Source organism: Camponotus vicinus, unplaced genomic scaffold (assembly GCF_025532165.1).
Source record: "Camponotus vicinus isolate PSW18456_S1 unplaced genomic scaffold, iyCamVici1.0 SCAF_11, whole genome shotgun sequence".
NCBI classification, from domain to species: Eukaryota; Metazoa; Arthropoda; class Insecta; order Hymenoptera; family Formicidae; genus Camponotus; species Camponotus vicinus.
Window position 1 is genome coordinate 14,013,064 of NW_028141947.1, and position 23,630 is coordinate 14,036,693.

Consider the following 23,630-nt stretch of genomic DNA (forward strand, 5'->3'; position numbering starts at 1 on the left):
AAAATTTAGCCAATTAGGAAACAAACCTTTATTGTTATGTTTGTGAATAATTTAAAAAAAAGTTTAGTAATATATTTAATTCGAGATGTGCATTAACTCTTATTCATTAATATTTTATCAATTCTAATGTCGTTAATTCACATCTCTTCTTTTTTACGTTCTCCAAAATTAATCTCGAACCTGTCTTAAAATGGCGAATCGTTAAATAATCTAATAATTAACATTTTAAATAAATTATTATATTTTGCTAGTGTTGCATCCAATACATCGTCGAAACGGAGGAAGGTCCATTCAAATATGCCGCCAGATGCCAAGTTACCGAGTACGCCGACGCGCTGCGGGATGGCGCTAGTCGCGAGCACATCCGCAGAATCAAAAAAGACAGGTGGGAAGTGTAACATCACACATCGATTCGGCGGCCCGCGTCGAGCCCGAAAAAAAACTTTCCTTCTCCGCGTCTCCCGAATCCTGGCCGTGTCCGGTCGCGACGAGAAAGCCCGGCGTCTGACGTTGACGCGCGCGTACGCGTGTGGTGCGGTGAATCTAAGTGACTCTTTCTGTCTCCAGTTCGGGGAACGTATACGCGTTACGCCGATGGAAACGTGACTGTCCCTCGGTCACACACGGTGGTTCCTGTCACGGCGCAGCGGCCAGCACCAGGAACGGTAGCAGCGATAGCCAGCCCTCTCGTTCAACCCCCATCACCGTCGAAGGCCGCGTCGCCGACACCGAGGGAGGGAAACTCGGCGCGCTGATAACGGTCGCGGCGGAGGTCACTGCATTGCGGTGAGTACGTCGAACTCTATAATACGTGTACTTCGGCTTTGCTCCTGTACCTCTACATTTTTGTATATACGATATTGCGCGACGGCGGGATCTCGTCGCGAAGGTGACACTTTTTGCTCCCTCGCGTCGCGAGCGAACATGACCCGGTGTCCAGGGTTCATTAGTCGCTCTCGGCGACGAGTTATGTACGATATATACGCCGACACACCGCACTCGGCGGCGGTGGCGGTGAGCTTTACATTTCGGAGCTTCTCGAATCCGCGGATCGGATCTCTGCAGAATTTTCGAATATCCCGCGATAGAGCATCAAGGAGTCATTGTTCGGGATGTCATGGAGAGTTCTTTGCGTACGTTTCTTCGATCGATTGATAGTTTGAGTTTTGGTAGACAATGACACGCACACATTAAAGATCTTCGTCACGAATTCTTTGATATTAAAAATATTACAGATATATGTGTATTTCGAACAGCATAATTATTTTACAGCCATGATGTTTATGCTCCTTCAAGTGAACAATATTAAAGCGAATATATTATTTTGTGAATAGTTATAGAAAGGGAATAAAATATACAGAGAGAAAATACAAAGAATTTGATAAATAATAAACTTCATAAATAATAAAGAATTTGATAAATAATAAACTATTGGATAACTTAATCCAGCCATGTAATATGTGTAGTAATATATATATATATATATATATATATATATATATATATATATTATATAGGTGTAATATAAATAGACTTGTTTATTTATTTATTTCGTACATTCGTTTTATTTAAAAATTTATTCGCTATTTAATTACGATGCATATTAAAGTTTTAGTTTTCTCTCTTTCATTTTATTAATAAAATATTAAGATTTCAAAATTATCCCCCTATATAAACTTAATAAAATGTACTGTCGTTTGCAAATTAATCAATTACGAATATTTTTAATGCAAATTAAAACTTTATACAAAATTGTAAAGTATCTTTTTCACTCATTCAATCTATACAATTGTCGGTTATACAGTTACAGTAATATAATTTTCAAAATTTAGGTCAAATAGCATTCTCTTTACTTATAAGAATTTAAATCATTTTACACCATATTAATGTTAATCTGAAATTGCTATTATACTAAATTATTAGATTGCTACGATTATTATTATTAAAATATTGATTGTATTATCTTGTTAAACCAAATCATACGACGCATTGTAATCGTTATCCAACTGATATTGTTATTATTATCGAATAATCGTTATCGAAACATTATTCATTTAATCAATTTATGTGTAAAAGAATATACATAAAATCCACATAAAAATAATGTCGGCTTCAATAGATTAATAATTAACATAATTAATCTTTTTATTTTTTATGATATTGCAATATTATTTTATTTTTTACGATATTATAAAACTATATTTATCATTTATTATATGACATTTCTCTATTCGAGAATTGTTATCCTTATATATAAGATAATTTCCGAGAGAAATTGTTCAGCGTTATTAATTACATCGAGCGTTGGCGTATTTATATTACATCAATACTACTGTCTAACAAATGTCATAGCAATGAATGCCAGATGAAAAAGTGTCTTGTTCTGTTCCTGATATCTGATTGCTAATTAATATAATATAACAATGTGTCATCTGTCAATCTATATGTTTTTCTCATATTCTTCTCGAAAATTGTTAATCTCGAAATGCATAAAAGAAATGTCAGAGAATTAGATTAAAGTGCGTCGTAGTGATAACAGTTTTATTTTGACACTCATCGCTGACTAGTCGACGCGGCAAACGTCGTGCGTATATTTTTTTTTAACTCACGCAGTAAACTTGCGTTTATCTTACGTTACCTTCGGCGTCGCACCGATATCTCCGTATTTTTTTTTTTTTTTCGTTTTTCTTCTCGAGAATATATACGCATATTAAAATGTATATTATTCAATGACGGACAATTGCGGATAGATCATTAAAGCTTAATTATAGTCTTTTCGTATTTTCATCTATATAAAGCGTATGCTATTTGTCAAATCGTTTATTAATATGCATTATTTTATTTATCATCGTTCTTATTTTTCGCGATTTAATATTTGAAATGGATTTTTAGTCAATTAAGTCTATCTATTGTCTATTTGACAATAATCAGCTGTTTCAACTTTATTGTTGAATTATTCAAATTCGCGGTAGTATGATGCAATATACGATTCGCACATCGTGCATCAAATGAAAAATGCAACAAACCAGCTAAAAATTGAATATAACAGCAAAACTCCACAATTTTCCAATAATATACTTCAATTTTTTTCGATATTAAATTAGTACAGTTATATCTTGTAGGTTTTATATAGTATGTAGGTTATATGTAGGTTTTTTATATATGTGATGGCAATGAATTCATGTCTCGTTGTCATAGTAATCGCATATTCTGTCTCCCACTATTTTTTTACGACACTTTTCATTAGTTAAAAGAATTAAAGATCAAAATTTTTAATTATATCCGACTAGCAAAAAATGCGATTAAAATTTGATATTTTATATTTTTGCGAAATATATTTCGCGGCATATTGAGAGTAATAATATTATTATGTATAAACATCATGGTTGTAGAATAAAGAATATGTTTTGCTTTGGAATAAGATTTACATGATACGATATATTCAAGCTTGTAAACTTATCTGCTCGAAACATCGGTACTTCACGAAAAGGGCTATATTGTCACAATTTCGGATTTAATCACAGAGAATCTTCAATGGATAAAACGTGACATTCACAATGCCACTCACGCGTAGACGCACACGCATGGTTGTGCAAGACGGTCCTTTGATCGCGATAAAATGAGGAGAACGTTGCTCGTAAATATCCAGCGGTGCACATTGCAAAATTATGTCTTCGGGCGAATCGCATTCCACAACGCAAATGCCGATGGTGTCGTTGTACGGCACCACGACAGTTTAATACATCTGGAGCATCCATTCATTTCCCCGCATTCAGATTCTCGAACGCACGTTTCTGTATTTTAATCTAAATTCTTGTTTAGTTCGGCGTCTCTATTTTTTTTCTTTCCCATGACGTGACCTTATCCTCGGGTGAATTGCTTTTTCTCTCTGTCATCTTCCTCGGTAGCTATCGTGCATTTAAGTTTCGCGAATTGACACGTGTTATAATTACGGAAATTTTCCGGAAATCGGAAAAAAGACGTTATTTTTCAATCAAAATCTCCAGTATTTTACTCGTATATAGAAACCGGCTTTATTCGAGAGAACCGCATCTACACGCAGTTTGACAGATAAAAATTTGATTTTTCTCGCAAAATGCTTTTACCGTTTTGAAATGTGCCTTAACCACAAAAATATAGCGCGAAAAAGTTTTAGAAAAAAATTATTTGATGCCTACCGAATATATGGCTGTAAAGCCGTGATTTGATTTCTGCGGAATTTTATATCATATTGCCAACTTGACCAGTCACAATTTAAAGTTTTAATTTTTTTACGTATATACGTATTTTATCACGCATTTTCTCTTTTTCTCTCGAGTGAAATCGTTTTAATTTTTTGAAGCAATAAAAACGATGTGAAATATTAAATTGTTGTAAATATCGAAAATAAACATATATATGGAAACATATGTCATATACATATGTAATAATTTTTATGTCATTATTAATTTCGCGATGGCAAAGTTTCAACTTTGATCCATTTTGTACACGACAGTATGATATATACGTTGGTCACATAGTAATACAACGTTATTAGCGCGAGTGTCTCTGTTTTGTATCGCGATACCAATGAATGGGCATTAAGAATGTGACCGAACAGTTGAAAGGACCCGAGTGGAAAGGGACGAATTAACAGGCAGCCGGAGGACGTAACTGCAATGAAATGGCACGATAAACGCGCTAATACCGTCGACTTTGTGGAAACCGCGGAAACTGGGAAAACTGATAAACAGGGAGGGACGCCGCGACAAAGCCGAAAGTTATCCTAGATTACAATTCGGGTACACAAAGCACTGACGTCTCTGATCAAATGAGTTATTATGCGGCAACGCGCGACGATCAGTTGCAAGATAGGGAACGGTACGCTTTTGACAGTCGTTTTCATTGTGCGAAATATCTCGGTGTTTGCGTAATAAAATCGCCGAAGTGACCTCACTTGTTTTCACTGGAAAATTAGTTTACCGCCTCATGTTTATCGGAATTCGAACTCAAAAGTTCCCATTTTAAAAGTCTTCTATATTTAAGTTTTTTCGACTTATTTTTAAAACCGCAAAATGAATTGACGGAAGATTATTAGAAAACTCACAGATATAAAAGATACGCGCGAACAGTTATAAAAGATATCGAAATAATAACCGATAAGAAAGAAATGATAGACAAAAATATCACATCCATCTTGGTGACGTATATCGACATTTTTGCTTTTAATATTTCTGTTTATGCAGAATGTACTGAGAGTTATATTTTTAATTGATTAAAGAAACTGTGCACAAAAGACCCGGTAATTAGCGTTTAAGCAGTTTCCTTTATGTAATCAATAATTATACATAACACATTGAATTATTATTTACCAGTAATGTAAACAAGTAGAATGTTAAAGGGATAATTGTATGCGAATTTCGGCACATGCAAGGTAGCGCGAGATCGAATCTGCCACAGACAAATGAGGCCACAGAACTAAATTAGTCACTATTCCATAGAGTTCATTAATTGTTGCAAATATAGCTACCACTATTACGATGTAATCTAGCATTCATATAATATACATATAACATAATATTATTCGATAAATTTACCCAATATTAAAGATTGACTTTTTCTTCTTAGCAGATGCAAAATTTCGCAAACAATTTACACGCGAAATGTTATCAAAGTATAAATTTTATATACAATATATACACACGTGTGTGTACGCAAATGGTGTGAGAAATCACATCTACATTGTGATTGTGTACCTTTTATCAAAATGCGGACTAATCGTTGACAAATTATTTGAAGACTTTTTTTCGCGTTGTGGAACAAATTTTATCTATATAATCAGAAAATTGCACGCGCTAAGCATTTCCATCTCAAGACGGAACAGCAATAATCGTACGACGGCTTAAGGGTATATTCCGGAGGAACGAGCGCGGTTTTTTTCCGATTTTTCCCTCGGCCATTGCGACTCTTTCCCCGTGTAACACTAATACACGGTACGTGCTCGGGCCGAACAAAAGCGTCGTCTCTGGTCGTCTCATCGGGCGCTGACACGACTCCGTCGTTATCCCACGATTGTCCCGGGCACATCTACGGAATATTTATCAACGCCGTGCCATCCACGGCGCGCGATGCCCGGTCCCGGGCCGCAGAGCGTCTTTAATAACGGGCGCCGTGCGATGCACAGGACCGTATTGATTTTGAGGCTAAGGTGCGCCGCAAGGCAGCTTCCATTTCGCCAATGTGTGTATATGTGTGTGTATGCCAATGGATATTAACTCTCGGACGTGGTCCTGTCTAGAACATACGCGACTAGATGTGCTGGCATATCGAGCACGACGTTTGTATCAATGCGTGGAAAATTAAATTCCGGATAAATAAGATGCAAACGATGCCACTCACCATTGTTAATTAGCCTTTTCGTTGTAACGATCCCACGTTATTTTAGATCTAGCAAGTTCAATAAAGTCGCTGTCATATTTTTAAAGAAAATATTATACTCTTACTTGAAAAATATAATTTAATCAGAATTTTTGAATAAAAAAAATTTACTTTAGTTCCCATTTCTTTGATTTTTTTGTCGCGGAAACCTACTAATAATACGCGAAATGTCTAACGAAAAGGAGGATGATCATTCAAGTTGCACGTTTCGCATTGTCAAAGCGAGGATATTAACCAGTCGACGTATTCTCTCTCTCTCTCTCCCTCTCTGCGCGCTTTAGAGGATTATAATGGAAAAGGATCCACCGTACCGTTGCCGTTTGGCAACACCATGACACATTCAAGAGCCGCATAAAAACGCATCGCGCGGCACGTACGCAGAGTGCATAGCAAGATGTCCGCCTCGAATTCGCTGAAAATTGCATAATACAAGCGCGCCGGTGAAAATGTAGCCAGGCGCGTTTTTATTTTCGTCGCCGGCGACGGCATGTAAGTTTCACGAGTCGCGCGTCGGATTTGTAAGAATCGTCGTATGCGTAGCTTTTGCACGATTCCAGAGCGATGCGACGCGACGCGACGCGACGCGACTCTCTTCCTTTTTTTTCCCTCCCGCCCTTCTCTCCCTTCGGCTTTTTCTCCCATATATTTCGCACGCCTCGCAAATATCGCATCACGTCGGCGCGAATTTACGTATGTATATGCCGAAAATTGGAAATATCGCGCTGTTTATTATCGGGAGGATGATGTATCAGTCGCTCTACCTTACGGAAACAGCGCTTTACCGATCTTTCAGGGGAAAATTGGATACCGTTGCTGACGCGCGACATAAATAAAATCAGATAAAATATCGCCTGCTGCCTGCCGCTGTTCGTTTCATTTCCATCGTCCCTACCCTGGCCCGAGGAATGGCACTCGACGTTTCCGTTTCGCGATTTCTGAATAGCTAGCTGTGCACTTTGCCCGCTCAAGCGCCACGCGATTCCTCGCCTTCTCTGTGTACCGTGTGTCTCGCAAGTCACGACGCGTACTCCGAATATTACGAATCAAAGAAACGCGAATAATACCGTCTCGTTCGCGTTACATTTATAACATCTGCGTTCTTTCGGAGGCAAATGAAGGAGAGCAAATAGACGCAACGACTTTATTCTTTGAGTTAATCCAAAGCGGAGCTTAGCTTTATCAAAATTTTAATTCAAGTTTTAGTCTTCGAGATATATGTAATATTGAAAATTAAAAAGTTGGCGGAATGGGATGGCGGCCAATCAAACTTTCTTTCGTGGAAAAATCGACTCGAAATTCGCCAACTTTTCAAGTACACTCAGTACATTCGCGTTTCGTTCCGTCCGAAGTCGTATAAGTTTCCGAGGCGAGGGTGTATCGTTACGGAGCACCCCGTGGATGTAGCCGCCGCTTTTCCATTCGCGCCGCATACCCGCGGAGCAACTTCGGTTACGCGCAGCAAACTTTGAAACGGCCATTCACGTCGTAATCCTATAATGCATCCTTCGCATGCAGCAACACCCGTCGCCGCACTCGGTCTCTCCTTCTTCCTCTCTCTCTCCCTCTCTCTCTCGCCGTCTTTTTGCCGCGTCAATGCCTCGAGTCTCGATATGTTTTCGCCGTTCGTTCGGTCAATCGTTATCGGGTCCTTCCTTTTGCTCCACGGCCAGGCGGGTCTTTGTGCTCTCGCATCGGTGATTCACCGTCGTGCGCTGCGATAACAATATTTTGCCGGCCGATAACGCGATCTTGGCGGACAAAGAGGAGGAACGTGGGCGTTCTTTAAACCGACGTTGCTTCGTCCATATGTCCGTACGTCCGTACGTCCATTTTCCTCGCTCCCTTTCCGTTCGTCGACGGACCGACAACGGACCGACGTTTTTCGATACGCTAGACACGCCGACAAACTCGGGGACGTTTTTGTCGGGATTTGTAATCGTATAGTTTCGGCATCGTCATTGCTGGCCGCTCCACTTCCGGCCAAGAAATATTATTATCCGCGTCCGCGACTCGCTGCGGGGCGCTCGAAAAAAAGCTTCATTTCGCTTTGTTCTTTTCTCTCGAGAATAATCGGATAAGTGTCGAAATTTAGCGTGAATTTTTCCATCTTGGATATAATAGAGTTTCATGAGAATCTCTCTCTCTCAAGCGTCATAGATTCAATTTCTTTTCGTTGACTGACTCGTATATACCAATATCAATTCATTTTATCGCTTTAGTTGATCTTAAAGGAACGAATAGTCAGATTGAATATTTAGTGTAAAATGATGAATACTGCGATATTTTTGTACTATCTATATCTAGATCTAACGCGACAAAACAGTCCAAATAATTTGTAGCTGGAAAGAAAATAATCAGACCCGCATTCTTAAGATCGCAGGATATTCTAAGTTTGTCAGAACGCCTCGCTCTCTTAAGTTTGTTTCGTAGTTGTCGAGCACTCCTCTTTCTAACAGTGTTATTGAGCTACCGTTGGGATTTAAGGAAAATGCGCAAAGTTAGAAATTGGTATACCAGAGCTCGGCTATTGACAGGGTTTAAATGTTGCAGAGTTTATCTCGGCCAACTTTCATCTAGTAGCTGGTGCTGTAGGTAAAAATGAATGCTCATCGCGCGCGGAAACGACAATGTAACATACGTAAAAAAAATAATTAGAATAAAGAACCTTATCGCGGAAATAACCCTTTTTTTGCCAACGCATTTACGAGCGCGCTCATTTGCGTCGTTCGTAAAAACCGATTCTGACTTCCCCTCTTTCTCTTTTTCTCATCGGATCGTCCGATCCATCCGTGAAAATGCCAGAAACGTTATTCGACTCTCGGGGAAAATTTCTCCTATTGGAGGTAGAACTTTGTTCGCTGTAGGGCTCACGGTTGTCACATCTTTAACATTGTAATCAGGGAACCGCGGAAACTTACGGAACGTGCAAATTAGAAGTTGATGAAGCGAAAAACGTCGTTCCTGGTGATTTACGCGCGTATTTTTCGAAAAAAACCATATATTATTATGATAGTGTATCGATATTGCATAAGGATTTTGCTAAATATTATCACTTTCACATAAGTCCTGCAATTAAATTAAAAGAATGTTTCCTTTTTTATTTTCTTTTGTAGTATTCCCCGATTGAAATACATATGTGTAGGACGCGTATATAAACTATGCAAACGCAAATAGATATCAATTAAAAGTATTCGAATCGTTATCAAAACTGTCGCATCAATGTAGGGTTTTATAGACACTCTTTGCAGAGTGTTCAAAGTTCAATGGCCCTGTGAGTCTCTATCGTCACGCTATGGAGTAGAGAAAAAAAAAATACGCAAATGCAGCGATGTATTGTGCCCGCCGGCAGAAAAGCGATCGTGGAAAAAAAAACCTTATTGCAGGAACGGACCTTTTTTCGCGCCACCGCCATTTACGAGCGGAGTCATTTGCGTCGTTCATAAAAAGCGATTCGAGTTTCTCGTATTGGGTCACCTCGAACCGTCTGTGAAAATACGCGAGACGTTACCCGACTCCCAGGGAAAATCCTTCTCGTCTGCAGAAAAACTTTATTCACCACAAAGAGCTTGAAGAACGCGAGAAAAAATAGGAGAAATAAAAAAGTGAAAGAGAGAGAAATATATATAGCGAAAGAGAGAGAAATATAGCGATGTAACCATTAGAGATGTATAGAAACTCGTCACATTTTTTATCAAAGTCTTTCTTAATTAAATTAATTTTAATCTTATAATGTGCAGTATTAAATATATATATTTTTATTATTTTTTATATTTTAAATATATTCTCAGTTTTAAATGGCACTATTGTCCAATGGCATAATAACATAATAGTAGTATTGCAATAATAGTCATTTTATTTGCTACTATATATTTGCAATTTTTGAATTTTTTATTGTTCTTTAGCGCATATTGATTCTGAAAAATATTATTCCATTCGACCATGAATTACAATCTTATTTATGAATTATAATCTTAGTTTTATTTCAGATTTTTGTTCGCATTAAGTTTAAAATTAGTTTTTAAATTTCCTTTAAATAAATATTTCGAAGAAATTTAGTATAGGTATACAAACTTGTATAAAATGTAATTAATAAAAATTTGATTTTTATATAAGCAATTTAAATTTTTATAAATTTTAAGCAAAACTGATTTTATATATATAATTTTTAATTATTAATTTTATCTATTATTTTTTTATCTTTTATTATTTTTATTATAAACATTTATATTAAATATAAATATTTATATTAAATTACTATTTATTATGAATATTTTAAGCATTTCAAAAAGATGTAAAATACTTTATACGTACATCTCATATCTTACGCACAATCTAAAATACATTATTACTGCGTAGATAAGTGAGCAATTAATTTTATAAATAATAAATGATAAATTAATTGGTAAGTTACTTACCTCATTACTCCATCGTCTCCGTTTCCTTGGGCCTTTCTTCACTCATGCGCACATGTCCTTTGTTCCTTCTTCATGGCTTTCACTCACGATTAATTAAGCTCGCGTGCATGATAATCAATACAATACGATGATCGCTCGGTATATTGCGGCACTCCCGATAATTAAGCGCACACAAACGCGTATTTTATTATTATTATACATTGCAACGGATAAAACAATACGAAAATTATGACACTGCAAAGCCACGATTCACTTAATGTCCAAAAATGCGACCAAATTTCATACTACTTATCGTGATATAATTTTGATTCTTATACGTTAACTCTTGCGATAAACGTAAAAATATTACGACGATAGCTATTTATCAAAGCACATGCACAATGTATAATATCACGATGCTGTATAAATATTGATAACAATCATTACTTGTTGATAACAGAAAGTATATATCACGATTACTATCTTATATTATAACAAGTATGAATGAATGTACAAGTTGAAATTACAATTCCGCAGAACGTGATATCCGAAAATGCGTGGTTATTTTGCTGATTAATCGTGCGATATATTTCGAGCCAGTAAATCAAATAAAATGCACATGTTAACAAATCAACCATGAAATATATATATATACATATATATGAATTTTTATTATATAACAGTAGTTTTTGCGATTAGAAAATAATACGACGACATTAAGTGTCTCGCGTTACTTGCCTGCTCGAGTTTCGCGGTGTGAATGATAAGGTCATAATGTATGTAAACAAGCGCCAAGGCCGAATATCAGTTTTTCAAATAACTTTTGTTATTTTATAGTACATTAAATATTTTATGGTCGCGAGAAAAATTAACTTTCACATGCTGTGTGAGTTTCGACGTATAGGTTGCTATTGTTTACATGTCATGACTTTGTCATTTGAGCTCGAGCTGGTAGACGGTGTGAGACATTTTATGTATCGATGTATTATTTTTCAAAATATGATTGCGAAAAGTATCAGATCATTCATTATGATTATTACAATTAGCAATAATTAATTTGCGCGATTGATAAATTGTCACAAATAAACACGTAAAAATAAACTGGCGACGGTTGTTTATCGAAGTATGTTTTGTACATATTCGATATATATCTATGTAAAATAAGAGTAAAAACGATAAAGAATGGAAATTAATATAGTTAAAGTATCGAATATTTTAAATTTTTCGCTTTTTATTTACCTCGCGAGAATAAAATTTCTGATCATTAACAAAATGAATACGAAATGAATCGATTTCAAGTCAAATGGTTTTACGTTTAAATCAATAAGTTGGACACAGTTATGTCGAACTACATATTTTAATATATCCGTCAACCATACAGTAAAAATATTCGGTATTTATACATCGGTGATTTATTAATGCGTGTATTTAGTCGATCGAAATCTATTATACCAATAGTCAACAAAACGTATTTTCGTTCTACGATAATATTACATTCTACGCAATGATAATTTTAACTTGTATATTTATTCGCACTAGAGTGCATATTATATTTGCTATCAACAAGTAGTAATTTGTAACAATATTATGCAATGTATGGAAAACTAATTTTACGAGAAGATAAACTATCACTATCAAAGCCGCTAAAGTAAAAGAAACTTTATTGATAGAGATAACGACTTATAAGACAAGTACTGTCCGACTTCTACGAAGGTTAACGGAATAATAATAACCTTTTCATTCTTCTGCGTCGATCCTAGTCCTTTCCCCCTCCCGATATCTCTCGTTATAGGCTCTATCCCCGCTACCGATATTTCTCGTTAGGGCTCTATCCCCACTATGCCGCACTACGACATACCGCCAAGTATGTAAACAAGGACACGTCGCTATTTCTTACGTGCGCGACACATAAATAGATGTTGTCATATCTTTACGTCGTTTATCGCAAGAATTATTCAACATTATTCTGCGATTAGTGGTGCGTGAATTTGATCGTGTGATATTCAGGCGGATCGTAATGTGCGATTGTAATTTCGTGTTATTCTTCCGTTGCAATGTATATAATAAAAATACGCGTTGCATGCGGCTAATTATCGAGCTTGCAAACTGCTGAACAATCGGCGATATGTGCTGATTATTGCGCGCGCGATCGTAATTAACCGTGAGTGAGTGTCATAAAAGTGTCAACAAAACAAAAGAACAGACAATGGAAAAAGGGAGGCATTGGATGACAATGGAACAACCATAAGGTAATTTTATAAATTTATTATTGGTAATTTATTATATAATTGCTAGCTTATTTTTGATTATACATACACAAAAATTATTTATTATGATATAAATTATATAATTATAAAAATAGTATTTTTCTTACAAGAATAAATTTAAATTTGTTTTACGATGAATAATATAATGTATATATTATGGGTATGCGAAATGCCGATATCTCTCTCTTTTTCGCGTATACGAATTTCTATAAAAATATATATTTTATATTAGATCTGTGACAGATGAATGAAAGGTTTATACACATCTAAGTACAATCTCAATATTTTACAATAAATTGATCAGTCTATATTCATATTTCTTGGAAATTTAATATTGCATAAGAAGTGGGGACTTATTTTCTTTTCGCTTTCAAAATAAATGGTTCTCATATCAAGATCTCAATCAGTCAGGATTTTACCGGAACGAGATTTCGGTTTGTCAATACTATAATGGAGAGATTTGATAACGTCACAAATGTCGGGCTTTGAAAGAGTGACGTCAGCTGAAGTTACTTATCCCTGCATTTATTGATTTATCGTGCCATAGAACGAAGATCCTCGCGAATTTTCGCGCTCCAATAAACCGCCTGGATCTGCGGCTTTGATTTTCACGGTCGCCTACTCATCTCGATAACTCGGCGCACGCCGTATATAACTTGGTAGCAACGCGGTATATATCGCTTATCAGAGGAGAGGCCGAGATCTCCCGAAAATGGATGCAATTCCAGGGACGTACCGAGCGTTCCGCTCGCGTTTAGTGCCGCGATCTTCCAACGTGCATACATACATACGTGTGTGCATACGTGCACCAGGTCCGAATCTAATATCGTGTTTTGCATCCTCTCGGTCCACGCTTGTTTCCATCTCGCTCTCTCCTCCACCTTCCGTTTCCACCTCGGTCGTACTATGTACATAGGACAACACCCGCCAGTAGTCATAAGCACACAAGTTTGATGTTTACCGGTTGCGGTGCGGCGAGCTGGTGGCATAGCGCGTATTCTCGCGCGAACGTTAAAAAATGCGTCTGACCGCAATGCGTATACATACTTTGTTTGCGCGAGTAATAATACGTGACGAGCGTGGCGCGCTCGCGCTTTTGTAAAGGCAGCTGCTCCCGCGCATTGCTCCCGCAAATTGCGAATTTCTCTCGCGTGCATTTTATATACATATCAATAAGATTTAACGCGGGGAAATTTGAATAAAGTTGGAGGGCGTAAATTTTGTTATTCTCTTTCGGATATTCTTGCCGATGGAGCCAATAATAAAAGTGTATAACTATTAATATTCTTGTTAATTGACCGGCATTTTTTCAAAGATTAATTTTGCCGGATCGCGTTTCTGTGTCACGAATGCCGATCATTTTCAATCAGGGTAAAAGCTCGGAAACTACACGGACGCAGATTGATGCATAAAGGATTGAGATTTAAAGGGTTCACTTTTTGCGCCGCGCGACTTTAGTAGATGTCGGACGGTAAAAAAGTGCTGGAAAACCGCAATGCGGACGTTTCACGGGCCTACGAGCGTCGAAGTTGGATAAAGAGCGCCGACGGCAGCGGCGCAATAAAATTTGCTGATTTAAAGGGTCCGGAATTTTACTTCCAGATACAACGCCGATCGATCGCGTCGCGAAAGGTCCCGGTGATTCGATTACGCACGAGAGCGCGTTGCGAAAACACCGCGATTCTCATCGACGACACGCGTCGCGCGTTTCGATTTTATTCCCCGAATCCGAGCAATTTATTACCGCTTCTGAATAAACTAATTCACGCTGCCGAAAAGTCACCGCCCTCGCGCCAGCTTCCCGGCTTTCTATGTCGCACGGGAAAACATCTCTCCCGCGCTCTCCATTCTGCGGTTTCGAATTTATCACTCACCTTGGCACCCGCTCGCGTCTTGTAGCTTTTTTTTCAAGGTTTTTCTATCGTCTGACGGATACAGAAAGGTGGGGGGAAAGTCGGTCAGGATTTTCGGCAATAACGTCGTGCCATTTCTCGCTGCGATTCGACTCGAAAAATCGAGTCGTCGCGCGTGAGAAAAAAAATATTACGCGATAGTCGCGCCGTCCTCATCCATTAGCTCGCTCGATTCTCCGACTCGTTTCTCTTCCGTGTCTCGCCCCGTTTCCATTATCGTCGCATGCCAAGAGCCCCCGCGGAAAATAGGAGTTTGATTGGAACAGAGGGAATTGCAATCGGAATCCTACGGAAGCGCCGCGTCTCGCCCGACTACAACGACGAGGATGGCGGCGACGACGACGGCGGTGGCGGTGGCGAGGACGATTGGGATGACGACGACGACGACGACTTTGCTCGTAAATAACATTTGCTTCCTCGCGTACGAACGAAGTTACGACCGCGGAACTTTGCACAGAGGGAAAGGGAAGGACAGGCGCGCGGGGGGGCAGAGGTCGAAGACAAGAGAACGCATAGGACCGGCAGGCGCAGAGCGGGACGAGACGGAAGAGTGACGCCATGCAAACAGACGACGATTTACAAAGCATCGGAGGTGCTGCAGCAGCACCAACATCGCGGATTCCCCGAGAGAGGATGAAAAGGCGAGAGGTAGAGACAGAGACAAAAAGCACGCGGTGCGAGCGCGACGATTTATCGCGCCGCCGCATCGTGGATCGCGATGCGTATGGATTTCCAGCGTGGCGGGTAAATACTCGGACGGATAAAGGATCTCGCGTGATCTATGAAGGGACGTCGTTTTAGGTTGGATGACGAAAAACCTATATCGCAGGCAGGGAATTGCAAGCTGCATGGTAAATGGCATGCGCGCACCGATCCAATCGGTATCATTCGTAATGCAAACGGCGAATAGCGGAAAGAAAGATTACGGTTTTTCAGAATTGTACTTTTATTTATAAATATCAAAGGTTGCATCGTATAAATTGTAGAGACAACGTGATTAATATCATTCGATTCCAAAGAGCAAACACACATTTGTAATTAGTAAAAATCAAATATAAATATTAACAAAATTTATATATATAGAAATGGTGCATATATAGAAAATAAGCGTGGATGGAATAAACGATTGAATTAAGAATAGATGAGAAATAAAAAAGAAATACAAAAAATTAATAATAAAAATTATATATATGAATAATTTAAATATAATAAAGAGAGAACATTTTTGCAAAAAACTCTTATATACTTGACTCAACTATTGATAGTATCGATCATATTAAATCTAGAAGACTCATAATTCGATTGATGTATAATGTAACGGTATTTAATGGACGAAGACACAAGAATAAGAGCGAGTGCGAATATGGGTAGGTACATCCAAACCGAGTGATGATTTACAAAGCAGCGGCGGTTACACGGCGAGGAATTGGCACGCGATAAAGACAAAAATAAAAAAAAATTGCATTGCACGTAGCACGTAGATTTATCGCGCGGCGCCATGCTGGATCGCGGCGAATTTACAGCGCGCTAGGTAAATGTTAAAATCGATAAAGTCGTTGAGAGAAATATCATCAAGTTGCCCTAGAAAGATTAGTTACGATTTCAAAAAGCGAATCGAGAATTGGTAATTTAAAAAAATTATTTCTTTTTCTTCCAAACAAAAGTATTAATTAAATTTTTTTACGATCTCTTTTAGATCTATATGAGTTTTTTTACTATAAAATTGTCAAGAGAGATATTTTAATTGTCCTTTTATATCGTTATTTTATTCCTGTAAAATTTCACATTCACCATTAAATTAACGGTGAGAATACAATGCTTAAAAATCATTACCTCGATACGGAAACGCTAGTGTTTGGCGAGAGTGGCGATTGCAGAGATGGTGAGGAAAATAGAAAAATAAAAAGAGCGATCTTTTCGCACACGAACAATGATACACAAAAGCATTCTTGGATGGGCCAGGCCCTTGACGCGATGTGGAAAGTGCACGCTACTAGAAGGAGGAAGGGCACAATAAAAGACAGAAACGAAGTCCCGGAACACGTAATAAGATTTATCGTATTCTTAGATCGTGGATCACGATACGTGGATTTACACTTCGCGGCGCGTCGCGTACGTAAACACGAAAATCGATAAAACGAGCGGCAGCGAAGATTGAGCGAGGCAAACGCTCGAAAATCGATAAAAGGCATCGGGAATATCGGAAGACACGCTCGAGCGAAATATTGGGAGCGAAGGAAGGAGGCAAACGAGAAATAAAGGATATCGTAGCGGAAGGAAGGTAGCGTATTCGCTATTCGCCGGGAGACGATTTTCGAAACAGTGAAAATCGGTTTTTCGCTTGGTCTTTTGTAAAACGCGAAGAAAATCTTTTTTCAACTCGATAAAAGAGGGAAGTTCAATTTTCGACAAAAAATTGATTCGATCCAGTGTTGTTACGAATTCGTATTTTTAATAAGTCGAAATTATATAAGAGGATTTTGAAAATTCGCGCAATCAAGTGCTTAATAATTATTCAGATTTATTTTACAATTATTAAATAATTATCATAAAGAAAAGAGAAAAAGAGGAGGAAATATTTGAGTTTTTTAATAAGAAAAACTCAAATATCCATGTCTTCTGAATTTCAGTGCAACAGATCAATATTAGAAACGACGCATCGGTTTGGATATGAAGAAGAGAGGGAATACCTACGCCAGAATTGGATCGGCTTGGCGATTTTCATACAACGGTTCTATAACGTACGCTTTATATGAGATCGTAAAAGACATTTTCGAATGGAACATGCTCCGCAGAAGACGTCCGAGCATTAAGATATTATTCACGGTGTTCGAGCCCGGGTCGTGGATTACCATGTACTCGTTTATAGGATATTCCGGTGCGGGTGAGTTCAAAAATCGATAAAGAGTGCCAGGAACATTGGAAGGGTCGCTGAAACGGGAGCGTAGAGAAAATGATAGTCGAAAAGACCGCACATAGAAGAAAAAGATCGCCGCGCAAAAGAGACGTCGTATTCATATTTCCACACATATTCAGGGAACATCGGTGTGATGCAAATTTCCTATAATTCAATATATCTTTAATAAGGCTTAGCGATACTTTTCTCTTCTCCGTTATAAATTATTGATACATGTTGCGATAAATAGATAAAGGAATCGAAATTAATGCAATTACCAGTTTCTTCTAATCATATTAAATGAACGCGAAAATAAGACTCAAATCAAAAATAAAGAAAAATATATGTATATACGCGAGCGAAATTAATGCAATTAATTAGTAATTTAGTAATTTTTTAAAATTGAATTCAGTAAAAATAAGACAATCTCGGACAAAAAAGACAATTCGGAGATTACAAAAGTGGCATTAGTGTATTTATGTGTCGAGAAAACGGAGCACGAATATTGACAGCGCGCCAGGGACCATCGAGCGAGGATATGGAAACGCGCTGGTGGAAGCGGCCGTGTCTTTCCGAGGGAAAGGCAGCAGGGAATGAAGAAGTGGATGTGAAGCGTGAGAAGGGAAAGAGAGAAGACGAGGAAAGAAAATGAGAGCGGGAAAGAGGGAGATATAGCCCGGGGGGCAAGAATGGCGCGAAGGGGACGGGAGCTAGCACGCATTTCCACCATTTATACACACGTCGGGGGTACCGGCGGTGGCGGCGGCTATCTCGTCGATATTTCGGTTTTCCCTATTCCGGGGTCTCTGCCCTCTTCCACCAATCCTCCCCCTTCCTCGCTCGCCCGCCTGCCTACTACCCCTGGCGAAACGGCTCGACGGGCTCTCGGCGTTGTACTTTCGGACAGGGCTTAATCACCGTAGAGGGTTCCCCGCCGTATTTGCTGCTGACGAGAAAGGATCCGGTCTTTATCTCGCGCAGCGCACGTTGCCGCCATTGCCGAGATTATTCCGCTCCGCCCTTCCGGCGATTCCGTTAATTCTGTTGTGGAATTACGACGACGGCGATGTGCGCGCGCGGTTGCGGAATTGGTCGTGAGAAGCGACCTCCTTGACCACTCTCGGACATTCGGTAATTAACCCTTCGCACTCACCTGCGGCTCTCTATTCGCAGCGACGTGAAGAAGGTTGCCACAGTCATGTGCACTCCTAATCCACCGTATTTATAGTCGAATAAATTTGAGTACAGTCATTGTCATAATTTCTGCATTTTATCCTTATCAACATCAAATCGAATTATCTCGTAAAAGTAAGAACTAGATGAAAGAAAAACTCTTTTTAATCGTTTACGCAGTATCGCTGATTATCTAACTAAAGGAATACATTTCCTATTTTTTCATTTTTATAAGGAAATTTACAAATTTAAAAATAAATGAATATGGAAATAAATATATACATACGTAATCATTGCGAATAATTTTTGTCTCGTCAGATTGATTATTGCCTTTTTTCTTTGAAAATTTCCACGATTCTTTTTACAAATCGCTGTCGAGAGTTCTGAAATCCTACGATTCGCGAAATAAACGTGACAGCAATCGCATGCGCATTTTCAATAGAACTCCTCCCCTTGCGCACGCACATACATATATTCTCTTCTTTTGCGGAAGTTTCCCTTGCGCTGTAATTATCTCTGCCCTGTCCTTTATGCGATAGAAGCACGCCGCGTCGGCCGCCACCGATCGAAGAAGTGCGTGAATGTGTATGCCCCTCAGCGGCATATTTATCACTTCCGGATACACGTTGCCTGTGACGTTTACGCACACACAACGAACCCTGTCCATGTGTGCATCTCATCTCTTTTGCACTCAGTCCGCCATTTTTTTCATCTCTGCTGCGAGAATCTGGGGTAAAAAGTTACACTGAGCTTGATACGCACATGCGTCACATGTAATTGAGAGAGAAAATATCAAGAGAGTCTGAATTATAAAAAGAAAGTATCACCTATTTTCCTCTGACCGATTTGATTAAACATAATTTGTGATTAAATTGATATTTTATTGATTAAATATATATTGTGAAAAAATAATAGGAGTAAGAAACATGTAAAGTTTAATGTAATATCGCGAAAATTTCATAAATTGTTAATTATGATAGATGGGTATATTTAAAATGTTTATGCATTTTTTTAAATATTAGAATTTGTTCTTCTTTTATTTTATTCGCATTCGTTTGATTTCTCTTTCATTCGCTTTTCGCGGTGATTTCAAACGTGATGCGCAATTCCAGCCTCGCGTTCACGAATGCCTCCTCTCATTCCTTTTGTATATAGCTTAGTATTCTGCGGCCACGCCAATGTGATTCCCTATGTACGGAAACCTCCGGGCGGGGTCTGCTTCCTAGAGTATTGCACGCGTCTCTGTTAAATTACATGTTAAATGTTCCAATGGAAAGAAATTTTATTCCTCTCTTTCTCCTCTACATCCTACCTCGATAAATGGAAGGCGGCTTCGGAGTAGCAATAGGAACATTATTATATCACGTACAAACGGCGATGTAAAAATTAAAAAAAATTCATGAAAAAAAGATTGTAATAAAACGTACATCAAGAGGAATCGTAGAAATTTATTTAAAGGATTAAATAATAAATTTGGCTAATTCTTGGAGCGTGTAAAAATCCAGGCTAAAAAGAAGAGGAAAAAAAACCGGAGGGAAGACCGAATCTCTCTTGACAGATACACGCGGTCCCCGGCGCATCAATCATTTCGGCTTTTTGCTCTCTCACGAGCGATCTCTCCGCGATTTAAGCATTCCGCCGACGCGTCTGCCCCCTTCTTTCTGCCATTCGATACGTGCACGCCCGCGCGCCATTGTCGGCTACTACGCGCCGCCGTTTCTATCCGATATCCGTTTCCCGAATATTTCGCTCCTTCTACCCCCGGCGCGGCGCCCCGTGCGTCGCTCCGGGGCGCGTTATACGGTATCCTCCCTCACCGATGTATTCGGTATGTACAGAAGTGCTTAGCCAGCGCCTAGGCCAGCATGGAATAGCTCGGCTGCCGCGTCGCTATGCGCTATAAGCATAAGCACACTGCGGGACCCGACCGCTGAATGAGAACGCGGGTGCATAGGACCGCCGTTAAGGAGAATTTACGCGGTTCGCTTGCGGTGATCATCGTGCCGGAGACGACTCAGCCCCGATGAATATATCCGCCGAACGAATTTTTGTTTAAATATCGTCGCGGGAAACGCAAATGCAAAGGCATTGTTCGAAACGTGAAAGCGCCGCTTTCTCAATCATGACATTGTATGAAATATCCCTTGTGTATGTGCATTTCGTAACTCTAAATTATCAACATTTTTGCGAACAGTGTTATTAATCGTGCTACGTAACATGTCACAATCGCAAGCTGCATGTCACGTAATACTATTTCTATTTCATTTCCATTTTATTACCTGAATGTATAATTCTATTTCATTCTCATCGACTTTGCGGACGGATCGTAAAAGGAGGTTTCGCGCGCGTCGCATTCGTCGTAAAATGGCTGTAATAGCGACGCATAACAGTATATGCTTGGCAGATATGTCCGCTTATTATGTTAGCATCGATGCACCCAAGTATGTACCGCATTCAGTGTTATTGCTCTCTCTAGACGTCTATGTTTGTACGCGGTATAGCGATATATCTAAGCGCACACGTGTATATATATGCGCGATTTGGATTTACATATATATAAATAGGTATATTTATATTGTATTCATTTAAGGACTTTTAAATTTAATCACGAGCCTCGACATTTTTAATCAACATTTAATTCAATATTTAATATAGTATAAATATGAAATAATATTTTATATATAATACCGTATTATTTGATTCAATAATTATTAATATTATTATATAAATATGTAATATATTTTTATGTAACGTTATAAACAAAAATTTTTACTCTCGTTGACATGGTTATAAATTTAATGCATGTTCAAGTATCGTTATATCGTACGGTAATAATATCTCTCGAAGCAAGTGTTCCTACTTTATCTATTAGAGAGAAATACTTTATTTTCTTAAGAGTTAGAATCCATCGGACAGGGATTCATAGGGTAAATCGCAATTTTTTGTCGCAGTTACACCAGGCAACTTAAACGATTGGCCGTAACGAAAGCAAGCTTTTGATTCTATGGCTGTTCCATGGCGGAGTGTGGTCGTTAACTTTAACTCGGATGTAAATGTAAGCAAATAAGGGCAACGTTTAAAGATGCATCCTTACAGCTTTGCGAGAGATCGCTTATGTGAAGAATCTCTGAGATGAAAAACATCGAAATGCACTTTTCTGAAATACAGAGTGTAATTTTCTCCGATATCAAGAGACGAATAGTGAGTTATTTTATCTGGTTATATCGTAAAAGCTACATCGCGTCTAAATTGTAAATATTAGTCGAACTCTCAACCTCACATTGCGAAAAAAAAGTATCAGTATATATCTGTGCATCACAACAGCAAATTAAAGTTTTAAACAAGTACGAATCAAAGAGCACAATTATATTATTTTGCGATAATTTCTCTTCACTATATTATTTGTAACTTTTTATATAAAGAATATGTTGAACATCCTTGTAAATTTTCATGCGATCTTTTAGAAAAAGGACAATGAATCCGAGACACACAATGTGCGCGTTTATTATCTCTGAACTTTTCCTTTTCCGATGTCAACGGTAGATATTATTTAACCACGCTTTATATACGGTCCATTTATACACGAACCTCATTATGAGGCTTGATAAAACGAGCCGTGATAACGCGCTGTTAACTACTGATGCACAGATAAATGATATCAGATAAACAGCGAACGTGCAGGGCTCGCATGCCGTGTGATGTAGATAAATGAAAGAAGGTATGAAAAAAATTAAATAATCACAATACTATTTCCATATAAATTGAGATGTCCACGGAGGCTGAAAAATCGCGCGGAGGGTTATTTTCGAGTCGCGTGTCGCAGCAGCATTTTGCGGCGAACTCGGTCGGGATGCGGACGCATCGAATCTGTAACTCGGTGTAAATGTGTTGCTGCAGTATTCTTTACCTATCTACCTATCTACCGCCATTGTCACGACCCTTTCTCTTTCTCTCTCTCTCTTTTTCCGTCTCGCCCTCTCTTCGTCGTGGCTATGGGAAAGGCGCTCGAATTTTCATCGCCGACACCGCTGAAAACCGAAACGACTATGCGCCGCCATTCCTTCCTTTCCCTCGACCGCCGAGCGCGCGTTAATCGATACTGGAAACACGGGAAGATACGCCTTCCTGATTAGAATTTTTAAATATTCAACGTCGCATCGCGCGTCGCGCATCCTGAGAAAATACGAGACGCACCGTCAGGTATTCTAACCGGCGCTATCTTTGACGACAGATTAGACTTCGATGAGCATTGCGATATTACCCGGGATTTTACACAGCGAAGCTCTCGCTACGACGGCAATTTTTTTTTCGCAACGAGCTTTCGCGGAAAATGCTTTCGGGGCGGGACACGATGGTGCTAGTTTGTAGCGTCATTACGACACGGTGATAAAATGCTTGATAAATAATTTGTGCTCTGCGTTACTGCATCGCCATGCAGATCGCGGTACACTTGGGATTTTATCGAAGAATATAAATCATCGTTTGATTAAGCGTGAAAAGCGTGACGGCGTTATCAAGCGCAAATATTATTTTATATATTTCGATTTTAAATTTCAATTTAACAAAAATA

At 38.6% G+C, this 23,630-nt stretch overlaps 1 protein-coding gene across 6 annotated transcripts in view; it reads left to right on the forward strand.

Moving 5' to 3' along the window:
- The first annotated feature begins 357 nt into the window (after positions 1–357).
- Positions 358–23,630, forward strand: part of Sema1a (semaphorin 1a) — a 366,157-nt gene continuing 342,884 nt past the window's right edge. For 3 of the 6 annotated variants that reach the window (XM_083081468.1, XM_083081469.1, XM_083081471.1), the window contains exon 1: positions 358–786. The gene's annotated coding sequence lies outside the window, so the exon portion shown is untranslated. Of the gene's footprint in view, positions 787–22,168; positions 22,262–23,630 lie in introns of those variants that run through there. The other 3 variants (XM_083081474.1, XM_083081472.1, XM_083081470.1) reach the window with 3 other exon arrangements.